The sequence below is a fragment of the Grampus griseus genome, assembly GCF_964374135.1.
Source record: "Grampus griseus genome assembly, chromosome: 9".
Taxonomy (NCBI): domain Eukaryota; kingdom Metazoa; phylum Chordata; class Mammalia; order Artiodactyla; family Delphinidae; genus Grampus; species Grampus griseus.
Genome location: NC_139003.1, coordinates 47,280,288 through 47,291,984, shown reverse-complemented (window position 1 = coordinate 47,291,984; position 11,697 = coordinate 47,280,288). Strand labels below are relative to the sequence as shown.

At 42.2% G+C, this 11,697-nt stretch overlaps 1 protein-coding gene across 4 annotated transcripts in view; it reads left to right on the top strand.

The window, feature by feature from the left end:
* Positions 1-11,697, top strand: part of CREB5 (cAMP responsive element binding protein 5) — a 410,470-nt gene that overhangs the window by 220,446 nt on the left and 178,327 nt on the right. The gene's annotated exons all lie outside the window — the stretch shown is intronic.

Here is an 11,697-nt window from a genome sequence, read left to right as displayed (position 1 = left end):
GAATATTGAAGCCAGTTAAATAAGTAAAACCTTTATACTCTACAGGTCTCATTTGTGTGAATTCTGAAGCCGAAGAAGGAGCAAGCATTTAGTAACATTTATTTTAAGTTTCTCTTCTGAACTTTTGAGTATGTATATTTGAGGCCAATGTCAGAAGCTGGGAAGACCAGCTGGGAGTTTGTGGACTAGTTTTCTATTGACACTAGAAAAAGCTAATTGTTCTTTGGTTTGCCTAAGGCCTGTTGTTTATGGATAACAACAGGTGTTTAATGGACAATTAATAAATAACAACGGGTCTGGAAATCTCAAATTTGTTTGCTTTTCAAAAAGGTTGGATTTTATACCACATTCAACTAACATTTTTAGAAACGAAACTAACAGGCTTTGAAAAAAAAAAGAGGGTCCACCTGGCTCCTTCTTCACCCTTCTACTTCTGCCTTACCCCAGTCAATCATTGTTATTTTAGTATCTGGGTTGAACATTTTTCTCAGTTTACTCTGTGCTCTTCCTTGCTGGGGATATGAACCAACAGAGGAAACACTGCTGGGGAAAGAGTCTTTAGAATTGATTTCTTGTACCCACCTTCTACCCTTGAGTTTAGTTTACGTTAGTTCAGCTTGATCACTGAACTGTTCTTAATGTTATTCCTTCACTCTAAAAGGAAGGGCTGGTCAGTGGAGCTGAGAATCCCCTAGTCCTAACTTGCTGGGATTTTGCCATATGGGCCAATGAGAGCATAAAGCAGTAGTGATGAGCACCAGCTTTAGAGAAATCCTGGGCTTGTGTCCAGCTCCCTCCACTTACCTGCTCGGTGACAGTGGGCAAGTTATAGAATGCCTCTGAGCCTCAGTTTCCCATCAGCAAAATGAGTACAATAGTATCTACCTCATAGAAGTTTTGGGAGGATTTTAAAACACACTACAAGATAAAGCATTTTATAAGTACCATCTTGTTTCATTCCCATGACTACCTTGTAAGGAAGAGACTACTATCTCCCCAACTTACAGAATGAAGAAATGAAGCTTAAGGAGGTTAAGCAAATGAATCCAAAGTTACAGGGCTGGTAGGTATGGAGCTGGATTCAAGCCCAGGCTGAGGCCATGCTTTTGACCTCTGTGTCATTCTGTCAGATATCTGTATCCATTTCCCCCCCCACATGTCACTAGGATGCTAAAAAGAATGTTTCACTTCACTCTTGAAGTCCTCCCTCTCCCCCATCCTTCCGATTTCTGGCCAGACTCTGGTTCCTCCAACTGCAAGAGGTACAGGTGACAAGAGAGTCAGGCTCTGCCACCTACGCTCTCAGTGCTTGGTAGACATGGAAGAAGCTACCAAAAAAATGCACTCTACCCCGTGGCTCTCAGAGTTGACTTATATAGTCAAAAAGGAGGGGATCCTTGTTAGTGGCTAGTGTTAAAATCCCAAAGCGCAGTCAGCCAAAACCTCATCCAGATGCAAGTGTGTGGTCACTGGTCATGCATTTCTGTTTGCTGAATTCCATACAGCCAAGGCAACTGCCTTGCCTCGCTGAAGATCCACAAGGGAAAAAAGTTATGTGCGCTAGTACGAAAAAACATGCAAGCAGAGTTCTCCCTTGTCATCAGGAATGTTTGAGACAGCCATGTTTATTCTGTGGCCGCCGTCCCTGGTAAATGTGCCATCATTTCTCATGTGGGGAAAACTGACCCAGAGCTTCCTTATTGGCTGCTCATTTTGTTAAACTGACATAACATCGTAGAGGATAATCTATTGCAATCAAAACAATTTTGTGGAATTATAAAAGTATATGCATTTTAGTGAAATAACTACTGCTAGAGTCTTTTTGGATGTTGTCAGACTGAAAACGTGTATAAGTTGTCCTTAAGTACCATATGCTCCTTTTCTTCACCTAATTTCTTACATCCTCTGGGGAAGGTTTACGATAGTGATATTCTAACAGATCATTGTCTTTCCTCATTAGGTACACTCATTTTATTAGTTCATTCTTTGCGAGTGCGTTTTTATATATCTAAAATATGTAGTAGCCATTTTATGATAGTACAGATTCATTATTTTCTGTATATTCTTATCATAGATTGCTGGAATAAGTGACCTTTGCTGTGTATGAAGAATGACACTCAGTTCTACCTTTAAATATCACTTTTTGTCAAAGGCTCCACTGGCTTTACCATATCTGAATTGGATGATTTTTAATATAAAGTACTTGGAATTGTTGAAGTATGGAAGAATTCAAATCTAAAATTAAAATTTCCTGGTGATCTTTTTGATACAAGCACTAGCTAATATTCATTGACTGCTTACTATACCCCAGGCTTTGTTCCAAGCTTTATCTGTGTTAACCCCTCAATTCTCATAACCATCCTACAAGGTGCCCATTTTACAGACAGGAAAATCGAGGTGTGAGAGGTTAAGTAACCTGACCTTGGGGACACAGCTACTAAGTGCTGTTTCTGGAACTCAAACCCAAGGGGGTTGGGCCCAGCATCTGCTTTCTTAACCCCTCCCCTTTAGTGCAACTTCCACAGCAGGGTGATAGAATCCATTTTATTGCTTTTAAAGGACATTTACATACTCTTTAAATGAATACAAACAGACTGTTACCTTTAGCCACAGAGAGAAGGAAGAGCCTATTTAAGAAGGGATCTAAACAATAAGCCAGGAGGCCTATTATGTCTTACTCCCCCTGGTGTTCAGAACGGGTGCCTAGGGGGGCCCTTAATCAGATGTAGGGAAAGGAGCTCTGGGAAGGCTTCATTTCCTTTCTGTTCCTGAGCTTGAGAAACAAAAAGCAGCTAGAATGTGATACAAGAGTTCCTTTTCTCATCTGTTTTTCCTCTCAAGGCTTGCAATAAGTTCAGCATCCCATTGCAACCCTTGATGGCCAAAGTTATTAAAATTTCTAATTTCCTAAAACTTCTCCTGTCCTCCACCCCTATCCGTTCTGCCACGCCCCTGGCCTTCCTCCAGGGCGTCTGGTTTTCCATAATTAGCATGGTGGTTCTGATAATCTTTCCCTGTCTTCAGCCCTGGCTGCTGGGCATTTTTTCCCCCAAATCTCCATCACAGTTTTCCTTGTTATTGTTTGCTTGGAGTTTCTGATAGCCAGTATTCCATGGAGAAAAATGTAAGATCACCTTGAACTTTCAAGTCAACTTGAGCTGCAATTGTTTGTATTAGATAAAACGGCACTGGGACCCTTAATTTAAAGAGTGGCTCAGCCCTGGCTACCTGTGGCTCTCACTTAGGGAGCGTTAAAAAATACCAGTGCTTGGGCTCCACCCCCAGAAAGTTTGAATCATTTCTTCTGGGGTGGAGCCCAGGCATCAGCGTTTTTATTCTTTTTTTTTTTTTTTAATATGAGGTCATGGTTGAGAAACACTGTACTAAATTAATCTTTTGGCTTAAGTTTGAATACCAAGACCCTGAAAGGCCTTGGTTCAGAAATATATTAAATTCATTTAAATGGACAGTTGTAGTTCCTGTCTGTTTTAACCTGTTTGTTAAAATGTGAAAAGGGATTTTTGCTATACAGCATGGTCATCCCCAAATTAAAGGGAAAGGATGAAGTTCGTGGCACTTTTGAAGTGCCCTCTGCCCTAGGAATCTCTGGCCACATCCTTTGCAAGAGGACAAAGTGTTCTGTAGCTGAGATGTTTCAGCTTATCTTAAGCCCTGAGGCAAATCAGGACGATCACCAGAAATCATTTTCATGTCAGTGCCTAGTGCATACTGGGTGTTCAAGAAATCAAAATTTGTATGTGGCTTAGTGCAAAATGCAGGGGCTACTGTTACTGTGTGATTTTGGAGATGAGTCTGGTTCCTCATCTGTACAATAGATTTAATAGTGCTTGCCTTACAGGATTGTATACAAATTGAATTACGTAATTTATGCAAAAGCTGCTAATCTACCCGCTACCACGCAGCAGTCACTCCTCCCCAAAGATCTGGAAACTCTTCCCAGCTCAGAGGAGGGAATTTCTCTCATACTGTCATTACTATGATATTGGCTGACATCATCAATTGTATCTTTCAAGGAGTCCTATCATATCTCCCATCTGTAAGACCCTAAAGACAGACAGCGACCAGGGGCTTTTGTGGTTTGTGCTTACAGCACATACAATAAGACCACGTAGGTTTCCTGGACTTCCCTCTGTTGATTTACTGAAACCTGTTACTGCCAGGGCTGCCCCAGCATCCCCCCATGCCTGCCTTTTGTCCATATCCTGTCTGGTCACCTCCCCTGGTTCTGAGTCCTTCCAGCAGGCTTACCATCTGTCAATCTACTTTGCCCTCAAATCCTTCTTGAAGAGGTTTCAGCACCCAAGGGAAGTTAACAGGCTCCTCCAGAACCCAGGGGACTTGGCCAGGAAATTTGCATTTCAAGGGGTAAGAGAAGAAGGAGATGACTAGGGAAAACCAGCAACTTCTATGTGAGCATCCAGAGGGGGCAGAACTGGAGAGAGAACAGTGTGAACTCAGAGAATATCACGTCCTGTAGGAGGACGGACGTGGTGGTCAAGGAATAGACTTAGGAAGTCAGACAGTAGCCCCCGAGACATTAGAGAGGCTCTGCTGCCTGTTAGTGCTCTTTGTGTAATACTTCTCTGACTTTTCTAGGAAAATCCTTCTTAGACATGTCCTCTGCTGTGTTCATTCACTCAGCAAACTGTGATGAAGTGCCTAGCACTGGCTAAGCAGAAGGGACAGCCCTGACTCAGGGAGTACAGCCTGGTGTGTGCGTGGTGGGGGAGGATATGAAACAGGCACTGAACACTGATCGTTTTAACTAGGTTAAAAACAGCCAAATTGAAAACAAAAAACGTAAGCCAAACTTCCAATGCCTTTCCTCCCTCAGGTTCCCGTTTTCCCACTTAACTAGTGGATAGTGGTTAAGAGCCCAAACTTCTAAGTGAGGTTATCTGTTTAAATGGTAGATTCACCACTACCTGTGTGATTTTGGGCTAAATGATACCTCACTTTACGTCTCTGAAAACTGACATCATAAAAATGCTTACAGATTGTTATGGAGATTAAATGAGATAATACACGCAAAATCCTTAGAAAAGTGTTAAGCACGTAGTAATCACTGAACAAAGGTGAGGTTATTAGTATTAATCCACCAGACTATGTTAAGACAGAGAGTCTGAGGATGGACACACAGAGGCAGGCCCTGTAGGGAAATCCAAATGACTAATTTATTGTCCCATTCTCCGTTCACCCTTCCCTCAGAGAGTTGTTCTGGAATCACGCACCCGGTGTACAGGTCAGCCAAACTTTTCGGCTACTGCTGGTTCCTGAACTCTTCTTTCTGGCCTCAATTGACAGAGCTGAGAGGCTCTGGGCAGCCAACAAACAACTCTGTATTTGCAGTCAAGCAGGGAGCTGCCAAGTGGGGAGTTTCTTTGCTCCAAAAGAGAAGCAGGACAGTCAGGGGCTGAATGGTCTCTGCTGCTTTCAGAAAACTCATTGGCCTTCCAGAGTTAGTCAGGACCCTGGACACATAGGGCTACAACATTCTCCTCCTGAGGTAGCCTTTACTTCTTAGGAGTCTCAAGTCTTCCCAGAGCTCTGACCCTCTCTGATTCAGATATTCTGAACAGCTGTCTCAGCTTTGTATAAGGGATGGTAACTAATAAATTTCAAAAGTTAATCCTTGTTTATCAGAGACGTCATTAACATATAAAGGCTCTTTGCCAAGTTGAGTTTCCAACATCAGAGAAGCATAGGCATTGATTACGTTTCTGTAAACATCGAACTTTTGACCAGTGATGGACCAGGGAGCATAGATTTGGAAGGACGGACTTCTACATCGCATTCAGAAAACATGGACTTCCAAGGTTGACAGGATCCTCAGAGGTCTCCCAGTCCAAGCTGTCCATCCAATGGATAACTTCCAAACAGCCCTAAGAGGTTGTTGCCCAGCTCCTACCCAAACCATTCTGTGATGCCCTGTGCTCACCTGCTCCTACAGCACCCTGCTCCTGTGATGCCTACTTGGACAGCTTAAAATTGTTAGAAAGTACCACTTCTATGGAGTCAATTATGTTTTCCTGGATTTCTACCCATAAGACTTAGCACTACTCATTTGACTTAACACTAAATCCATGTATCCCTTCTCCAAAATGTTGCTCACTTCTCATACCAGCTGATTAATTACCTATTCCTAATAGCAACTTCGGGAACAATTACAGATCTACATTTCAGTATAGTCTGTTTGAAATTCTTATTCTCAAATCTGTGTTTTTTGGAAACCCAAGAATACTTGAAACCAAGTGCTGAAAAAACATGTGTTTTTCATTTTCACCTGACATATTGCATCTTAAGGCATCATTCTGGGTGTGCAGCAGCTGAAAAAGTTTGAAAAAATGTAACTGCTCAAAACTAGAGTGATACGGGGACACATGGTGAAGCAAAATGGTCAATGCATAAAGCAGTTTGGTGTATGGCTTGGGGGTGGGAATCATTCCGATTGCATAGATTACCATATAAGAGGACAATAGCATGGTTAAAAGTCTCAAAAGTTTCCAAATACATTTTTAACCATTTTTCACCTTGATTACTACCCTGCTAGTCAAGAGAGTGACTTTTTGTACACAGAAGACGTATGTCGATAGGATCCTTCAGTATTAATTCAACATTTATTTATTAAGTACCTTCCTTGTGTTCCAGGCAGAGAATCAACACTAGGAGGTATGCGTGACTATCTTCCCCACGCTACAGAAGAGAAAACTAGGTACAAACCTTAGTAACTTACCCAGAGTTATGTAACTAGTAAGTGGCTGCACTGGGGTTAGAACCAGAGATCTGGCCACAGAATGCATGGTGTCAACTGCCACCCAGCACCAACAGTGGGACACACAGACATGCGGAAACCTTTCAGCCCTGAGCTGCTGAGTGTACCTTGAGCAGGACCGTTTGTTCTTTTTCTCTGTGGGAAGGATTTCAGGTTGCTCACTCCAAAGCGTCATAGGCTTTAATCTGCCTCTAAAAATTCTTCACCCCAGTTCCAGTGTGTGGGGTTTCCCCCCAAGTCATTCAAAGCAATTCTCTAACACCAGCTGGGTGTCCTACAATTCAACTCAATTCTGACACCATCTCTCCAGAGATAGCATCAGATCACACATGTTAATGGTTCAGTCCCACAAAACTGCCCTCCAGCCCACTTCAGACCCTGTTGCCAGTCTAGGTTGTCACCTGTGCTTCTGGCCAGGAGCAGCTATAGATCAGAGATCTCCACGATCCCCTCCTTGGGTTCAGTTAATTAGCTGGAGCAACTTACAGAACTCAGAGCAACACCCTACTTACTAGATTACTGCTTTATTATAAAAGGATATAACTCTGGAACAGCCAGATGGAAGAGATGCATAGGGCAAGGCATGTGCGAAGGGCACGGAGCCTCCATGCTCTCTCCTGGTGCCACTCTTTCCAAATCTCCAACCCAAAAGCTCTCTGAAACCTGTCCTTTTGGGTTTTTCTGGAAGGTTCGTTACGTAGGCATGGTTGATTAAGTCATTGGCCCTTGGCGATTGATTCAACCTTCAGCTCCTCTCTCCTCTTGGAGGTCTGGGGGTGGGACTGAAAGTTCCAACCCTCTAATCACGTGGTTGGTTGTCCTGGCAACCAGTCCTATCCCTAGGTTGGGGGAGGGTGTCCCAAAGTCACTCCATTAACATAACAAAAGACACCTTAGGAAATTCCAAGGGTTTTAAAAGCTCTGTGCCAGAATCGGGGATGAAGACTAAATAAATAATTCTTTTGTAAGTCACAGTATCACAGCCTCCCAGTGGGGTACCCTAACCCCACGTCTCCCTTTGGTGCCCTGACAGTCATTTTGGAGTTGCTTTCTGTGTGGTGTGTAGTAGAAAGAACCCTAAGACTGAACACTGGAACTCCTGAGTTAGAGTCCCAGCTCCATCGGATAAGAGCTGTGTGACCCTGGGCAAGGCACTCCATCCCTTGAGATTCAGTTTCTTCCTTTGTAAAAATACCCATCTCCCAGGTTTGTGGTAAGGATTCTTTGTTTTCTAACAAATGTTGACCACCTCGGACGTGCCAAGCACTTGGTGAAGTTATGGGTATGCACTGGTAGATAAAATAGACGTGGGTGCTGCCTTTTTATAGAGCCTGCAATCACGTGGGGAAGGTAGACAAGAAGTAAGCAAACACGTGGATGATTGCAAATGGAAATGAGGGTTCCGAAAGAAATGAAAGAGCTCAGCATTAGGAAATTGAGTGGGTGGGAGTACCTGCTTAGGTAAGGCGGCCAGGGATGGTCTCCCTGGGAAAATGTGTCCAAAAGATGAGGAGATACCTGCCAAGTGAAGAGCAGGGAGAATTTCAGACCTAGGAATGGCATCTTTACAGGCTCTGAGCTGGGAAATATGATTAAAGAACTGTAAGGCCAGCTGGCCCGAGGCCAGTGAACCTCGCCCTGGAGCGCTCCCTAATAAAGCTCACTTGAAACTTTCCTCTGTTTCGCGGTGCCGTTTGTTAAGATCCGACCTTACAAGAACATTTATCATATATGTGTATGAGGGCCCTTTGTAAACCAAAATAGGATAAACCCATGTAAAAAACTTCAATTGCAAACAAAAAAACAGCATGGGCCCCGTGCAAAATCCACCTCGGACCATGTTCTTCCCATAAGAGTCAAGACTAACATTCTAACCCAGGGAAGTGTGTTCCCTTTCCACAAGATAACAGCCTTTATCCCTCACACCAACATTCGAGGTGTGTGGACTGAACAAACACAAGCAGTAATGTTTTCCTTGATTTCCATCATCTACCAAGGAGCAGAACTTCCTCCCTCTCTCACTTTTCCATTTCCTCTACCTCCTGTCCTTGCAGATTGGGCAACAATTTCTAAAAATTTCCTGCAGTTGACTAATGACAGGACATGGGTGTCTGGAGTCCGAACTGCCTGACTAGAGCTAGGACAAGATGTTGAAAAAGAAGCAAGGAGGGTCCCTGTCTGATTCTCTGCTGACGCCTGGATTTGGGGGTGACTGTCAGTAGGGCTGAGCTCCTACTTTTCTCTTCAAATGTTTTGGTGTTTAAATGTTTTGTTCAGCATCCTTAAATATGTCTAGAGTACGTAAGGAACACTGGTAATGCTAAGGCAGGAAGGACTTATTGTAAGGGGATCCTTGGAGAACGTAGAATGCTGCCGCTTACTTCTCCTTAGTGTTCCTTACACAGAAGACGTAATTGAAGTATCAGCAAGTGTCACCAAGAGAAGATTTTTCAGCCCATCCTCTTGAAGGTTAGCCAGCCCCTGACCCTAGTCATCCTCTATGACATCACCCATTGTCACTTTCCTCACAGCATTTATCATTCTCTGAAATATCATATATTTATTTTTTTGTTTGTTATCCACCTTCCCCACTACAACGTAAGCACCCTAAGTTCAAGGAACTCACCATCCTGTTCACCCTGTGTACCCAGTTTTCAAAATAGTGTCTATAGTTTAATGGTTACTCAGTGGCTGAATGATGAATGTATCCATAGATCAAACTATAGTAATGACAGTGATCACTTCCATAGCTCTCATCAAGTTCTAGGCACTCCTCCAAGCGCTTTAAACATCTAATTCACTTAATCCTTTGGATAAACACATGAGATAGGCATTAGTATTGTTCCTATTTGTAGATGAGTAAACTAGGGCACAGAGAAATGGAGTATTTTCCCAAGCTCACACAATACGTGCCAGAACTAGGATTCAGACTCAGACCGTCAGGCTCTAGAATCTACACTTTCATCCACTACACTGATATTCCATAGAACATGTTGTTGTTCCAAAAGAAATAGCCATGATACCAAAACAAAACAAACAAAACTCTTCGACCACAAAATTATTTTCCTCAAATGAGACCCTTAATCAGTTTAACTAAAGGAAGATTCAAGTGTGTTTGTGTGTGTTTGTGTGTGTGTGTGTGTAAAGAAAAGAGAGGTAGAAACTTTGGTACTGTGAGTGTTCTTTTAGCCTGAATTCTTGGATTATCAGGAATTACTTTTGCTTCTGCCTACATCTCACACCTAGAAAAATACTTTTGAGAACACCTGAAGAGAAAGTAAAGAAAGTGTCCCTTCTATAACAATGACCATTTCTACCCTGTGCAGGGTACTCACACAGTAGTCAGGCCAGTCTGAGAATGGTGAGTCAGGAACCTTCCCTGGCATCCTTTTGATTTGCTGGCCACTTGGTGTATGGCTCTAACAGCAATGGCGGCGATGGTGGGGACTCAGGGTAGAGGGGGTCGGGACGGAGGATTATAAATGTATGGGCGTCATAACCTTGTCCAAAGAAATAAATACAGAGGCAGGGGCACTGCATCTCTCTTTGAGTCTCCTTGGTCTTGCATCTTCAAATCTAAAAGATAATAATCTAGCCTGTCTCCAGTTATTGGACAGCATAAATTCCATGCTGCCTATAAAATGAGACCAAATCTCTAAATCACTGTTATCTGAAGCCAGGAGTCTGGCTCTTAAACAAAAGAGTGAAAAGAAAATCGATGAGTCTGAAACCTTAGCCTGTCTTCTTGGCTATCTGATCAGTTAAGATTCCCAGAATAAAATGTAAAATGAAGGTAATTGATAACAATTTTGAGCCTCATCTTTTTCTCAAAGGTTGGCAGTGTTTTGTTAAGTGTGATCTTGGTTTTTCCCATATAGCCTTATAAAATGGTGTACAAATTTCCACTTGAGTTTCGTTTGAACTTTAATCTATGCATCCAACCTGTCTCTGAACAGCCACTGGAATCTTTTGGCTCTGAAGGAGTTTGTTTTTAAAAAAACTATTTTCACCCAAAGCTTTAATCATGCCATTTCCCTTTCAGACCAGTTGAACAAATAAATGCATACTCATGAATTAAAACTGGTATTTTATAATAGGACGGGCAAAAAAAATCCGAATCTCCTCATTATATGCTTTACTCTCTCCTTAAGGGAAAATATTTAATATTCCACATCGTTTGATGATTATAATTTTAAAATTATTATGAGCTATGCATCACAGAACTTTTTCATTGTACCATTCACTGCTTAAAAAATGTAGATGGCCTGATGTCTAAGGACCTTGCAAGCCCTTCTGTGTGTATCTTGCCTTATTTCCTCAGTTGTCACACTGGTTCTCCTCAGTGACTCATGCATAGAGCTTCAATTATGTAGTTCTTGTCTCTTTTTTTCTATAAACCAAAGTCCTACTACCTATCCTTCAAGTTCTGCCTTCTCCCCTCACCTTCTAGCTCTGGTCCACCTTACTTTCTGAACTCTTAGAGGAATTTAATCTGTATCTCCAGTATCCTCCTTTAATTTTATATTTTCATCTTTAAAAAATGTTTTCTACTATTACAATTGCCTTTTCAAGGAGATATAAGCAGCTTAAGGGTAGAGCACTATATCAGTTAGGAACGCATTTACCTGCAAGTAAGAAAAAAAAAATACAAAAAGACGCTTATTGTTCTCATGGAACAAGAAACACTTAACCCCCAAATAGCCAAAGCGATCTTGAGAAAAAAGAACAAAGCTGGAAGTATCATGCTCCCTGATTTCCGACTATACTACAAAGCTACAGTAATCAACACAGCATGATACTGGCACAAAAACGGACACATAGTTCAACGGAACAGAATAGAAAGCCCAGAAATAAACCCAGGCACCAAGATCAATTAATCTATGACAAAGGAGGCAAGAAAGTAC